Source organism: Triturus cristatus, chromosome 9, assembly GCF_964204655.1.
Source record: "Triturus cristatus chromosome 9, aTriCri1.1, whole genome shotgun sequence".
NCBI classification, from domain to species: domain Eukaryota; kingdom Metazoa; phylum Chordata; class Amphibia; order Caudata; family Salamandridae; genus Triturus; species Triturus cristatus.
Window position 1 is genome coordinate 779,807,861 of NC_140592.1, and position 15,192 is coordinate 779,823,052.

Below are 15,192 nucleotides of genomic sequence, written 5' to 3' on the forward strand. Positions count from 1 at the left end.
AGCGTCCAATAAAGATCAGGAAGCGACACACACAGGTAGGGTAGAAAGCTCTGAAGCTCGACACAGTCAGCTCTATGGAGGGTCGTCTTTCCCAGTGCTGCCCCAGGATTTACACTGCACACCAGGTCAAGGAAGGCGGAATCAGCCTGAGTCGCCGGAGGCCGCGCACGGGACAAGGCCGCCACCCCCCACTCAGGTCCAAAACCTCCGGAACAGACCAGACCCACAGCCCGCTGATCACACGTTAGTATACCGTCCGGAGTGTCCAGTTGTGCACTATTCACAGGGGCGGCCACGACACTGTCCTCCCGTGTGCAGTGTAGGAAGTCCCAGCGTACCTGGGGACAGGCAGGCCGCATCTGTTCCGACGCTGTTGTCACTCCATCGAGCTTACTCCCCAACACCCAGGCGCCGTGAACCAAGGTGGAATGAAGGGCACCGAGAGCTTCGAGAAGGTCACCGTACCCCAGTACAGCTCCCGGCGCTCGCTCCGCTACGCTCCTCAGAGTCGCACCCTCCCTATCCTGCTGCAACCCAGTGTACAGGATGGTGGACTCTGTCATACCAAAATGGCCGCTGGGTAGGTCCAACCCAGATTGGGACCGGGACTCAGGCACAAGCGCCTCGGGTTCCATGGCACTGGAAACAGGGTTCCGGGGGCAGGCAAATAATGTGTCCGGTGTGTGGTCACGGGCCACAGTCATCCCCACCACGGACCAGCGCCCGCGAAAATCCAGGAGCAGCCCGCAAGAATCGGGGCGAGTTACGGGCGGCGTCCGGGCAGCTCACCGGCGAAGGCTGAGGCAATCACCGGAGAGTCTTGGAGTTGCCACCTCGGGCATGCACTCATTCCGCTACGCTTAGTGGTAGGAACGACCACTGCGAAATGTAGGCCGATATTCGCACCGCTCCGGTAGTCCGACTCCACCCAGTCACCAAAGGCCGCTGTTGTTGAACTGCCGCCCGGCCATGGTGTCCACTCGAGGTCCCGGTTCCAGGGTTGCACAGGCCGCAAACTTCAGACGGACATTTCTCCGGCGGTACCGCTGCCAAAAACTTCGGGGTCACACGATCGGGTGCCACTCTCGTTCACCAACACGGGCAGATAGCGCAGGCTAAGGATCTCATGCAGGATATCTGTACGGGGTGCGGAGGTTCGCGGAGCCGGGAGCCTACGCTGCCGTCCCGGTCGCCATCTTGGCTCCTCCTCCCTTAGGCCCATTCTAGACCTTCGTCCCCTCAATCACTATATACACTCCGATCATTTTCACATGATCACACTCCAACAAGTACTACCACTACTACAGCAAGGCGATTTTCTCGCCACGCTCGATCTCAAAGACGCATGCTTTCATATACACATTCATCCCGCGCACAGGAAATACCTCAGATTCGTAGTGCAGGGACAGCACTACCAATTCAAAGTCCTACCCTTCGGGGTAACAACAGCACCAAGGGTGTTCACAAAATGCTTAGCAGTAGTGGCAGCACATCTACGGAGACAACATATTCATGTGTTTCCATATCTAGACGATTGGCTGATAAAGGCCAAATCACATCACCAATGTCTGCAGCACACTGTGACCACAATCCATCTTTTACACAATCTGGGATTTTCCCTCAACTACCCAAAATCCCATCTACAACCCTCCCATATACAGCAGTATCTGGGAGCAACAATAGACTCCACAGTAGCAAAGGCTTACCCAGCTCCAGCCAGGATACAGAACATTCAAGCAATGATCCAAAAATTCCAACCTCAGACTCTCTTGACAGCAAGAGTGTTTATGCAACTCATAGGCATGATGGCATCTTGCATATTCATAGTCCCACATGCTCGGCTACAAATGCGTCCCATACAAGAATGCTTAGCAACACAATGGAACCAGGCTCACGGGAAACTAAAGGACCTAGTGTTGGTAGACAGTCGTACCCATCGCTCTCTGCAGTGGTGGAACACACAAAACCTTTCAAAAGGACGACTGTTCCAAGAGCCAGTTCCACAGGTAGTGTTGACAACAGACGCATCACTCACAGGGTGGGGAGCCCATCTACTTCTACATACAGTGCACGGTCTATGGACACCGCACCAAAAGATACACCACATAAACTACCTAGAATTACTGGCAATATTTCAGGCAATGAAGGCTTTTCAAAAACACATAGCCAACAAGACTGTCCTAGTCCGGACGGACAATATGACAGCAATGTTCTACATACAGAAACAGGGGGGGACACACTCTCTGCAGCTTTCACGCCTAGCGCAAAGCATATGGAGATGGGCCATTCCACAAAACATCAATCTTCTAGCAGAACATCTCCCAGGAGTAAACAACCAGATTGCAGACCTATTGAGCAGACACAGTCAACAGATCCACGAATGGGAACTTCAACCAGAAGTCTTACTCCCGTTCTTTCAGGCATGGGGACACCCAGACATAGATCTGTTCGCCACAAAAGAAAACGCAAAATGCCCATCCTTCGCCGCCAGGTTCCCACACCCGCAGTCGAAGGGCAATGCAATATGGATGAACTGGTCAGGCAGATTTGCATACGCTTTTCCGCCAACCCCACTCATTCCATTAGTGGTACGCAAACTAAAGCAACAAACACTTACGATGATCCTGGTTGCTCCCACATGGGCATGACAACCATGGTACACAACACTCCTAGAACTCTCAGTCGTCCCTCATCAACGACTACACCTCTCTCCAAAACAACTCACACAGAACCATGGAGAGATACAACACCCAGACCCCAATCAAATGAACCTAGCAATCTGGCCCCTGAAGTCTTAGAGTTCGGATACCTTAACCTGCCTCCTGACTGTATGAATATCATCAAAGAGGCAAGACGTCCCACTACCAGAGCCTGTTACGCAAACAAATGGAAAAGATTTGTTATTTACTGCCAAAATAATCAAATCAATCCTCTAGACGCTTCTGTCCAAAACATAAATTGTTATCTGCTACACTTACAAAGATGTAATCTAGCATATTCATCTATAAGATTACACCTAGCTGCTATTGCAGCATACCTTCAAAACAGACAACACGTGTCTCTCTTCCGCATACCACCTATTAAGGTGTTTATGGAAGGGCTCAACAGAGTAATCCCTCCAAGAGCTCCACCTTCTCCAGTCTGGAATCTTAACATTGTACTTACTAGACTTATGGGCCCACCTTTTGAGCCTCTACATTCTTGCGAATTACAGTTCCTAACATGGAAGCTGGCATTTCTAATAGCAATTACTTCACTCAGAAGAGTAAGTGAATTGCAGGCACTGACAATTCAAGAACCTTTCATGAAAATACACCAAAATAAGGTAGTTCTCAGGACAAACCCTAAATTCCTACCAAAGGTCATAACTAGTTTTCACATTAACCAATCAATTGAGTTACCTGTCTTTTTTCAAAAACCACAGTCAGTAGCTGAAAGGGCACTCCACACACTGGATGTCAGAAGGGCCCTACTCTACTACATAGACAGAACTAAACCATTTCGAAAGACAAAACAGTTTTGTGTCTTTCTGTCAACCTCATAAGGGTAACCCTATCTCAAAGGCAGGGATAGCCAGATGGATAGTTAAGTGCATACATATATGTTATCAAAAAGCTAAACGCACATTAACTATTCCCCCAAGAGCACATTCCACGCGCAAAATGGGGGCATCCATGGCTTTTCTAGGGAATATCCCCTTAGAACACATTTGTAAGGCAGCTGCATGGTCTACCATACATACCTTCACTAAACACTATTGTGTTGATGTGCAAGCCAAAGAACAAGCTTCTGTAGGTCAGGCTGTCCTTAAAACACTTTTCCAAACTACTGCAACTGCCACCAGTAACCACCACTAGAGGAGGAACTGCTATAAAGTCTATGCAATAATGTGACTGCAGCAGCTCATATGCCTCGAACGGTAAATGCTACTTACCAGTATGCATCTGTTCTTGGCATGTAGAGCTGCTGCAGTCACATGCCCACCCTCCTCCCTGGTGCCGGGCACAGTTGCAGTACTATCTTATTTAGATACATTTACATGGACACCTTTCTTTCTATTACTATCCTCCATCTTTGCCACAATGGCGAAAAACAATCTGACGATGGAGGAGCTGTCCATGCGCACTGTAGTCCAGGGGAGGAGTCACCTATCTCGTGAGATCTCGAAGACTCTTCCAAGACAACAACGTGCAACATCTGGACCCAACACTAGACGGCGATCTAATGCAATAATGTGACTGCAGCAGCTCTACATGCCAAGAAAAGATGCATACTGGTAAGTAGCATTTACCTTATAGTATTTGGAACAAAATCTAACGAACATTATGTGTTAAAGTTTGAAACATTACCCACATTCCGTCGGGAAAAAGGAAGCAAACCAGATACACATCACATTAGCCTTCAAATTTTACAAGAAGAAATACTTTGTCGCTCCGCTCTAAACGTTGGTCTGCGCCAGAGTATTGAAGCGTGCCCTATGATGACGCATGACACGATTGAGTGTGTGAGGGCCTTTTTTATACCATGATAGGCTTGCCATTGGGTAGTTAGGTGGTTTCTAGATATTTTATTCCCCTTCCTTCTTCTTGTGATTAATGTACTGTCAGTATGGGGGAGGAAAGGAAGGGAAGTACCTCTCTCCTCCTTTCTTCTTTTGTGTGTATAATGAAGAGGTAGGGTTCCCACAAAAATGGGTTGATTAACAGTTCGGGCCCTATTAAAGATAGGACGCACTTTTCCTGCTTACGCCATGGTGCACTTTTAGGGAGATGCGCCGAATGCAGATAGGGAAAGTGTGCCATATTATGTTGAATGCCCTCTAATCAGCCGAAAACTCGCAGGAAGAGAAAAGAGAAATACAGAGCAGTTGTTTAAAAGATGGTCCGTGTTTCTCTGTGCAGGTGATAACCCACCTGCACTTTCAAAAGGGATTAGAAATCCCCTTGCAGGTGGGTGCAGTGAGTGAACGAGTGCAGGGGTATATCTGGGTCTTTCATCCCTTGAGAGGGCTCCCCTCAGGGGGCGCACTCACAGTGTGGCACCTTTTTCTGGCACACTTTCAGTGCACACCCTAAGGGCATGTTTGCCTCTGCGTCCACGTAGGTAATGCAGGGTGGGCGCAGAGGCAAAGTGATTCCCTCATTTCCATGAGGCCATGCCCCCATGCAAATGAGGGAACGTCCTCTCTCGATAGTGCTGGTGTTATATTTGCGCCAGCACTATCTGTATTACAGAAGGGTTCGCACAAGGGTCTGCAGCCCTTCTGTAATACCGAAGTGCCCCAGGGGCACGCAAAGTGGGTGCAAATACTCGTTGTGCCCCGGGGGAACTTTCTGTAATACTGCCCCTTTTGTACGGCAGTGAGCGGATGGAGATATATGCAGAATTGCTCCATCCCTCCAGGCTGAAGGCATATGGGGACATCTCTGTAGCTACCTACTCTTAGCAGATAATGTGGTACAATCTGACCTATCAGACACATAGTCATCCACACCTTAGCCTATTTAATTGTTAAGCGTCAACAGTGTTGTGTAATTTTACAGCTGTTATAGAATATATGATGGAAATGAAGCCAGCGCTTCCTTGTAAGACCACTACCTCCAATTATTGCCTTGTTGTCTTGGTGTGTCATAGGTACTCTTATTTAACTTATGATATGTAATTTAATGGACTTTATTGTCGTTTGTGTGGAGTGCATATCTATGCCATTATTGAGAATGTATTGTACATATTGTTATATATGTTTCAATTGAAAATGACAATAAGAAAAATAAATCCTCTGCAATGTTCCACTGTTACTTGTCACGGTCGTGGCACTGGAGTTCGTGCCCACTCTTCTTTCACCTCTCCAGATTATATCCACAATGAAACATCATGCAGAACAAATACATTGAGAAAATGGGGATGTACATGGCATAGTTGTGCTTCACACAATGCTATGACGGCTATCATGTGGTGATGCATTGCCCTCACAGCCATACTGAAGGTTGCCACTTGTGTATAATGTTTTTGACATACCATGTGCTGTACATGGCGAACAGGTGCAGTCTTCTACAAGAACATGTTGCATTGATGTTGCATGCAGTACAGGATAGTGATACGGGAAGTTCATTTCACTTTCACTGTCATTGCTGTAACCATTGAAGCTCTGCCTCTTTGGTCTCATGGATTATTGGGCACTGCTTGGTTAATGGTGGCTATATGCATTCATTCTGAGGCCTTTCTTGAACAGAAAAGCAGATCTGGTGCTTGACAGCTGTGCCCACAGGTCTACCCAGAGGTAAAGTAACTCTGCTCTGTTTATAATTTGTGCAAGGCCCTATTCACAAACTTTGTCCATGTGTGACCCATCATGATTGTGCTCTGCTAAGGGCTGACTAGAAATGATAGAGACCCTATTCTCGAAGAGACTTCTAACCACAGATTCCTTAGCTGGCTGACGCCTCTCTTGACACTGGTTTATCACGCCTCCAGGTCCGGCCACAGAGGAAATGCCATCTTTTGTAATGATGAATAGTCTGGTAGTTGACACCCTTGAGCTCCAGCTTCTGATGTGGAAGTGAAAACAAACTTATTGATAGAGGTCCTCCAGCTCAGAACCCATGCTTCCCTTTAATGAGGCCCTTATGGATGTGTTTCTGGGATCCGGGTCCAATCTCTTTTCAGAGGTCCCAGTAAACCACCAAGTGGTTTGCTGCCATCGCTTGGGTCCAGAAGATCCCATGTTTCTGACACCGCAACCCATTCCTGAAAGTTTAGTGGTGCATGGCATCCTCTGTGTGGGCCAATCCAGGGGCTTTCCTCACTGCCCCTCTGGACAGAGAGTCCAGAGGCTGGATACATTCAGCAAAAATATATTTTCCTCCACCAGCTTGGCCCTGTGATCGGTCAATACCTCTTGCCTTCTGGGCTATTATTCCCTCACACTATGGGACTCGGTGGCACAGGTGCTCCACATCCCTGACATAGCCCGAACGATTCTTACCCAGGCTTGTGTCTGTTCAGTGACCAGGCGAATGTAGAGCTGGAGCGCTTTAAGAGCAGAAGAGTCATGGTTCACTCCTTAGGACTGTCCGCTGCTCTGCTTCAGCAGCATTTCTCCTTTTGTCCCCCCATGGCTATGATAGGGGACTTCAACATCGCCAATGATATGATATGAAGTAGCATTTATAGAGCGCATGGCTACCCATAGGCATCCCAGCGCCAACAAGTGCGAGAAACTTCTGAGGCTCATCTGGGGAAGAGCCAGGTTTTCAACAGCTTGCGAAAGATCAGATGGTTAGTTTCTTTTCGCAGCTGAAGGAGAAGAGAGTTCCAGAGCTTGGCGGCGTTATAGGAGAAGAGCCGACCTCTGCTTCTGGCTCTTTTGATCCTTGGTACAAAGGCCAAATGCAGTTCATCTGAGCGTAAAGGCCTATTGGCTTGATAAGGTTTGGCCAGGGGGGAGATGATCTTGGGTCCATTCCCTCCAAGCAGTTTGTGAGTGATACAAAGAGCTTTGAAATGGACTCTCTCCCGCATGGGCAGCCAGTGTAGAGCTTTCATGGCAGGTTTGGCTGACTGTCGGTAGGGAATTCCCATGAGAATTCTTGCCGCGCCTTTCTGGATCATTTGAAGTTTGGAGAATACTGCTTCTGGGGCACCTAGGTAAAGTACATTGCTAAAGTCCAAGCGTGATAAAATAAGCACTTGGACTGCGAGTTTCTTAGCTTGAAAGGGGAGCAGTGGGAGTACTTTACGTAGCATTCTTAGAATGCCAAAGCAGGCGGAGACTACCTTTTCGGTTTGGACTTTGAGAGTAATGTCTGAGTCCAGCCAGAACCCCAGGCTTTTTATATTTGACTTGGGAATGGGTGCTGATCCCATTGTAGTCGGCCACATCATATTAAGTCTGAATAGTGACGGGTTACCAAGGAGCATAAGCTCTGTCTTGTCGCCATTTAGCTTCAGGTAGGAATGGTTCATCCATTTGGCCACTTCTTCAAGGAAAATACAGAGGCGGGATGAAGATGTATCTGGGTGGTTAAGTGAAACCACTAGTTGAGTATCATCAGCGTATGTTACGATATTCACTCCGTAGGGCTGTATGATCTCTGCCAGTGGAGCCATATAGGCATTAAAAAGCGTTGGGCTTAAAGAGGAGCCCTGTGGGACTCCACAAAAAAGGGGCCAAGGTTTGGACGTGGTTTCACCCTCAAATACCTGGAGGGATCGCCCTTCCAGGAATGAAATCAGCCAGGTTAGGGTTATTACAGACACACCCAGATATCTGAGTCGGTCAATCAAGATACGGTGATTAACCGTATCGAAGGCCGCACTCAGGTCCAGAAGGATCACGGCAGGTGATCCTCCTGAATCGAGAATTTTTCTTGATTCTTCCATGACAGTTAGGAGAGCTGTCTCTCTGCTGTGACCAGGACGAAATCCTGATTGGGTGGAGGAGGTGGTTGGATTCTAAGTAGGCGGAGAGTGTGATATTTACATATTTCTCTAGGATTTTGCTAATTTTCGGGAGGAGGGAGCTAGGACGATAGTTGGTCAAGCAGTCAGAGTCTAAGGTAGATTTCTTCAGGAGAGCTTTGACCATGGCTTTTTTCCAGGAGGAGGGGACTACTCCGGATGAGATGGATGAGTTAATCGGGTCTAAAATGACCGGGCCTACTTTCTCTGTTACTTGTTTGAGAATCCTAAGTGGAGCAGGGTCGTTAGGTGACCCGCTTTTTACTCGATCAGCAGTGGCTAGCAGGCAATTATAGTCCATTGTAGGAAAAGCTACTAAGCACATATCCTTGTCCTCTATGTAGGGCTTATCGCAGTGGGTGAGATTGAGTTCTTTAGTGGAAGAGACGGATCCGTAGATAGTCTTGATTTTGTTGTGGAAAAATTCTGCCAATTCATTACAACGTTGGTCTGAAATAGCGGGATAGTCGGGGAGAGAGGGAACATTCATTAATTTCTTGACAATTTGGAATGTTTCACGGGGGGAGTTGGCAGAAGAAGCTATGGTCTTCTCTTAGTAGAGAGCTTGGGTATTTCTAATTTCAATTTTATAAGTTTTGATAGCATTCTTATATTCCTTCTTCTTGTCTGGGGAAAAATTCCTTCTCCAGCCTCTCTCAGTCTTTTTACAGATTTTTTTTAATTCTCGAAGTTTGGGAGTATACCAAGCCGGTTTATTAGGACCTTTATGCAACTGGATTATTGTTTTGGGAAGGACTAAGTCTAGTGAGCTGTTAATCCAGTTGCCAAATTTCTCATTGACCGCTATTGGATCGGAGTCTGGAGCAGGCCTAGATCTCTCCAAGGTTGATATCAAGGTGTCCAGTGGAAGTTTTGACCAGCATCGGGACATAGTATGTACGAGTCGGGTTGGGGGAGTGGCCTGGGTAAAAGACCAGGAAAAGGGGAAGAGAAAGTGATCTGACCAAGGAATGGGTATTGGGGCTTGACAGGATAGCTCCTTCAGACCCGAGAAAATGGGGTCTAGGAGGTGTCCTTTTAAGTGTGTTGCGGACAGTATTTTTTGAGTGAGCTGTAAGGCCGCTAGGTCTGAGATCAATTTGTTTGCAGTTTTAGAGGTTAAGTCATTGAAGTGAATATTGAAATCTCCAAGAATGGTGAAGTTAGTAGTGGAGCTTGCTAGTTTGGGAACCGTTTCTGCAAGTGAGTAACAGAATTGACCTATAGATCCTGGGGGGCGATAAATCAGGATCCCTGATAGTTAGCGTAGGTGTGAATCCTATTGAAAAATGAAGGTTTTCACAGTCTAGAAGAGGGCTTCCAAAGGTTCTACAAATGAGGTGGTTCTTTAGAATGATAGCAATTCCACCTCCTTTACCATTAATTCGATCTAGCCTCTGGATTATGTAGCCGGGAGGAAGAGCTTGAACTATGTCAGGATCTGAAGCTGTGTTTAGCCAGGTTTCCGTGAGGAATAAAGCATCAGGGCTTTCCTCCATAAGCAGCAGGTACACTTTCTCAGCATGTTTTGGTAAAGAACGACAGTTTAATAAAAATAGCTTAAAAACTTGGTGTGGTATAGCAGCATGTGGACTAATGGGAGTGGGGTGCTTAAGACTATAAGAGCAATGCTTACAATTGTAGTTCCAGCAGTCCAGAGCGATAGAGTGAAGACAGGCGAGAGCTGGGGTTAAGTTCAGTTGTTTGAGTTGGTTTGCGCTGTACCGGTGTATTTCTAGTGTGAGACGGGCAGGGGTTCTGGCCCCTGGTCCCGGATGGGAGCAGGCCGGCTTGCCTTTGGCGCGTCTTCGGCGCGTCAGCGGCGCACCCGCTGCGTGCGTCCGCTGCGCGCGGTCGCGTCAGTGGGCTTAATATAGCCCTGGTAGGCTCAGCGACTAGAGCGCTGACCTACAAAGATGGCGCCCAAGTTATGCGGGCAAAAGCTCCCCCCTCAATTCCCACACAGTGCAAATCATCTATCAGTGCAATAGTACCAGTTTAAAAATTAGCAGAGTAAAAAGATTTTAAATGTTCAGTTTGCGATATTTCTAGTCAAAAATGCTGCTCTCGCGCCAGGAGCGACTCACGCAGCTTCTATCACGCTGCGCGGTCGCGTCAACGGGCTTAATATAGCCCTGGTAGGCTCAGCAACTAGAGCGCTGACCTACAAAGATGGCGGCCAAGTTATGCGAGCAAAAGTTCCCCCCTCAATTCCCACACAGTGCAAATCAGCTATCAGTGCAATAGTACAAATTAAAAAACTAGCAGAGTAAAAACGATTTTAAAAGTTAAGTTTGCGATATTTCTAATCAAAAACGCTGCTCTCGCGCCAGGAGCGACTCACGCAGCTTCTATCATCAATGCTACCCATATGGCCACGCACCACAGACTTTTTAAGGCAGAGGCCCAAACAGGCTCACATGGACACCAAGGGAATTGTTTTGCCCAGTCCTCCACCCCCCGTGCTTCCGTCTCTGCAAAACCTCTTTATTGTGCCCCCCTTGAAACACAGCCATCCTGTAGGAGGCAGGATAAGACACTTTCTACCTGCATGGCAAGCAGTCACCTCTGACAAGTGGGTGCTGCAGATTTTGCGGCTAGGTTACTCACTCCCATTTCTTGAGATATTACCACCAATTTCACCGTACAATGGTTAACGGAGGATCATCTGTCCTTGTTGCACCAAGAAGATCTAGCTCTCTTAACAAAGGGAGACATCCAGAGGGTTCCGACACTAGAAGTAGGCAGTGGATTTTACTTCTTTTACTTTCTGGTGCTGAAAAAGATGGAGGTCTCCATCCTATTCTGACTCCTTACCTTTTCAACACCATTCTAAGGAAATACAGGTTCAAGATACTCACCCTTGCCCATACCCTGTCTGCCCTGGTGACTGGATGGTAGTATTGGACCCCCAAGATGCTCATTTTCATATACCCATCCTACAGGCCCACAGTCATCTGCAGATCATGGTAGACCAAGAACCCTTTCAGTTTGCAGTGCTCCTCACCAGCGACACACGGGTGTTTACTGAAGGAATGGCTGTGGTTGCTGCTCACCTTTGGAGGTTGCCTTGCCAATGGTCTATGAATGTAGGCTCACCCCAGGCAGCCATCACTCACCTTCAGACTATGGCAGACCTTCTTCATTTGTTGGGGTTCTCCATAAACATGCCCAAGTCACACCTGATTACTTCCCAAACACTCCCTTTCATCAGAGCTGTTCTGGACTCAGTACAGCTTTGTGCCTTTACTGCACCACAAGGAGTTCAGAACATTTTAGAAGTTTCAGTCTCAAGCCTGGATTTTGGTGCAATTGACTCTGAGGATGCTGGGTCTGATGGCCTCCTGCATCCTTCTGTTAAAACACACCAGATGGCAAATGCAGTGGTATCTGAAGTAGCAGTGGCTGCAACACCAGGGTAATCTCTCCGACCGTCTCCAGATTTCAGAGGAGACTACAAGAGACCTGTAGTGGTGTCTATTGAATCGCAGTCTGGTCAGCGGCATACCCGTCTCCCTTATCCTCCTAGAGTTAACAGGGATGACAGAGGCATCACTTCTGGAGTGGGATGGCCCTCTGGTAGAGGTGAAGATCAGAGGGTTCTGATACATGGCGGACACCCACCTCCACATCAACCTGTTGGAGTTGCGAGTCATCTGCCTGGCGTTGAAAGCATTCCTGCCATCTATCAAAGGGAGACTAGTTCAGGTGTTCATGGAGAATACTACAGCCATGTGGTACAGCAAGAAGCAGGGCGGGGTCCGATTGTGCACCCTGCCCCAGGAGGCCTTGCACCACTGGAAATTATTGACACATCAGGTCATCTTCTTGGTCGTACAATACCTGGCAAGATCTCTGAATGCCAGGACAGACACACTTAGTTGTCAGCACCTTGCGGACGAGGAATGGTGTTTACATCCATAGGTGGTGCAAGGTCTCTTCCAAGAATGGGGTGAGCCTTGGCTCGATCTATACCCCACCTCAGAGAACGTGCAGTGTCAGGACTTCTGTGCGTTGGAGTTTCCAAAGTGGCTCTTGCTAGGAGATTCATTCTGCTTATAGTGAAAAGTGGGACTCGTACGTCTTTCTGCTAATACCATTCCTGTCCTGGGTCCTCAAGACAATCAGGACTGACCAGGCCCAAGTCATCCTAGTGCCTCTGGACTGAACATGAAGGCATTAGTATCCAGAACTCCTAGGTCTTAGCATTCCTCATCAGATCATGCTGTCCCTATGGAATGATCTCCTATCACAGCAACAAGGCCGGAATTTCCACCTCAACATGCGCAATCTTCCTCTTCATGCTTGGATATTTAGAAGCCGCAGCTGAGTACTTTTGACCTTCCTCGAGAGGTTGTGGATGCTGTTCTGGCTGCTAAACATCCCTCAACCAAGTCAGTATATGCCTGCTGTTGAAACAAATTTGTGGCTTGGTGTTCAGACAAGTGAATTGAGCAACTTCATGTTCATGTGTCTGAGCAGAAGCACATTCATATCTGCCCTAAGATGCTACCACAAAAAGATCCAGACCACCAAATGTGCTGCTCTGGTGGACTGCACTGATGGCAACACCAACAAAAGCAAAAAGAATATCCGTCATTCAGCTCTATGACCCCCTCACAGGACCTTTGCAACAATCCCTCTCAATTCATCAGCAAGAAAATCACCAACATTTACAGCAACTTCAACTTCCACCCGGACCCAGCAGACCTTGCTAAATGCCTCCTGATCTTATTCAAAGAATCAATGCTAACCACATGGCCCATCATCACCCCCAAAAAAACTGCAACAGCCATGAAGTCCATCCATCCAGGGGCACCATCAGAATCATTGGCTCCACCATGCCTAATCCAGAGGACTGCAACCCATAAGCTCTATGCTCACACCAATTCTGAATGCCTTCACCTCTTGCATGATCTTTCTACATGCTTGGAAACTCTCAACTGTTCTCCCATTGCTGAAGAAACTCTCTGCAGTCCCTTAAACACTCACCAACTTCAGACCGATCTCCCTGCTACCATACCTGGTCAAGGTCTTAGAGAAAAGCATGAACAGATGCCTCACCAAATGCCTCAACAACCACAAACTCATCAACATCACTCAGTTTGGTTTCAGACCCAACCACAGCATGGAACCTGCACTCATCACCGCCACAAACGACAACTGCTTGACTCTGGACAGAGGAGACAAGGAGGCCCTCATCCTCCTGTACCTCTCTGCAGCATTTGATGCAGTCTCCCACACCATTCTTGTCCAACTCCTACATGACTTCAGAATCTAAGGACATGCTCTCTGGTTGATCTGCTCCTTCCTGACTGCAACGGACCCAGTCAGTCACCCTGGCACTGTACACCTCGGATGCCTGCAACCTCATCTGCGGATTTCCTCAAGGATTCTCCCTGAGCCCGACCCTCTTCAACGCATAAATGATCCCTCTGGCCGGCATCACCTGCTCTCATTACATCAACTCCACCTATGCCGATGACACTCAACTCATTCTCTCCATCGCAGACAAGACTCCAGGACCCGGATCAAGTTCAATCCCTGCATGACTGAAATCACCCACTGGATGAAAACAACTGTCTAAAGCTGAACAAAGACAAGCCTGAAATTGTGATCTTCAGGAAGGGCACATCACAGTGGGAATTCACCTGATGACCAACAGAACTAGGACTGACCCACCCCTACAACGCATGCCAAGAACATTGGGTTCATCATTGACAGCAAACTCATCTTGACCACTCAAGTCAATGCCGTCACCACCTCATGCTTCTATACCCTGAAGATGGTGATGAAAAGATTTTCAAATGGCTCCCAATCAGCACCCGGAAAACCATCATGCAGGCCCAGTCACAAGCAAGCTTGTCTATGGGCACACCCTGTATGCCAGGATCAACAAAAAACTCACCATAAGGTTGCAGACTATTCAAAACACGGCAGCCAGAATCACTCTCAACCTCCCATGCCACACTCACATCACACCACATTTGAAGGAGCTCCACTGGCTCCCCATTCACAAATGAGCACAATTCAAACTTCTCGCCCAGACTTTCAAGGCACTAATTAACACTGGACAATCATACCTCAGCAATCGCATCTGCTTTCAAAAACCTTCCAGTCACATTTGTTCATCCGGACTCCTGCACAAATCCCACACATACGGAATACCAGATCTCGTGGTCGAGCCTTCTCCTACATCACTCTTAAAGCTTGGAATGACCTCCTACTATACATTAGAGCCTCCTCCTTGTTTCTTGAATTCTGCAGGAAGCTGAAGGCCTGCCTTTTCGAGCAGTCCCACTAGGCCCTAGGTGTGGCTATACTCACACCTCCTCAGCACCAGGATACCCTCCCCGATGGGGCGCTATGCAAATATGTATAACATAACAGGTTCCTTAATAATCACTTTGTCATAAAGAATCTGAGTTTAGACATACTACCTCCTCGAGGATTAAGATGAAGGCTGCTCAACCATTTTAGCAGTAGGGTAAAACCTTACTGGCTCATAAAATGGATTGGGTACATGGCCGCGCAATTGTTTGTGGTCACAAACTCCGAATAGGAGTATTTACCACAGCAAAAGGTTTAGTGTATCTTGCCCCTGATTTCTTGTTATTCTTGACAAGATCAGTAACTGGTTAGAAGCCACCACACCGGTCATAATCCACTTGTAATGTAGGTTAGTTGCACCAAGATGGAGAATTGATTTGATGCCAGAAAAAGCAGGGGTTC

General features: G+C 47.6%; 1 protein-coding gene across 1 annotated transcript in view; it reads left to right on the forward strand.

Moving 5' to 3' along the window:
• The window catches only part of LRRC9 (leucine rich repeat containing 9), a 597,819-nt gene that overhangs the window by 398,230 nt on the left and 184,397 nt on the right, over positions 1-15,192 (forward strand). The window lies entirely within an intron of this gene.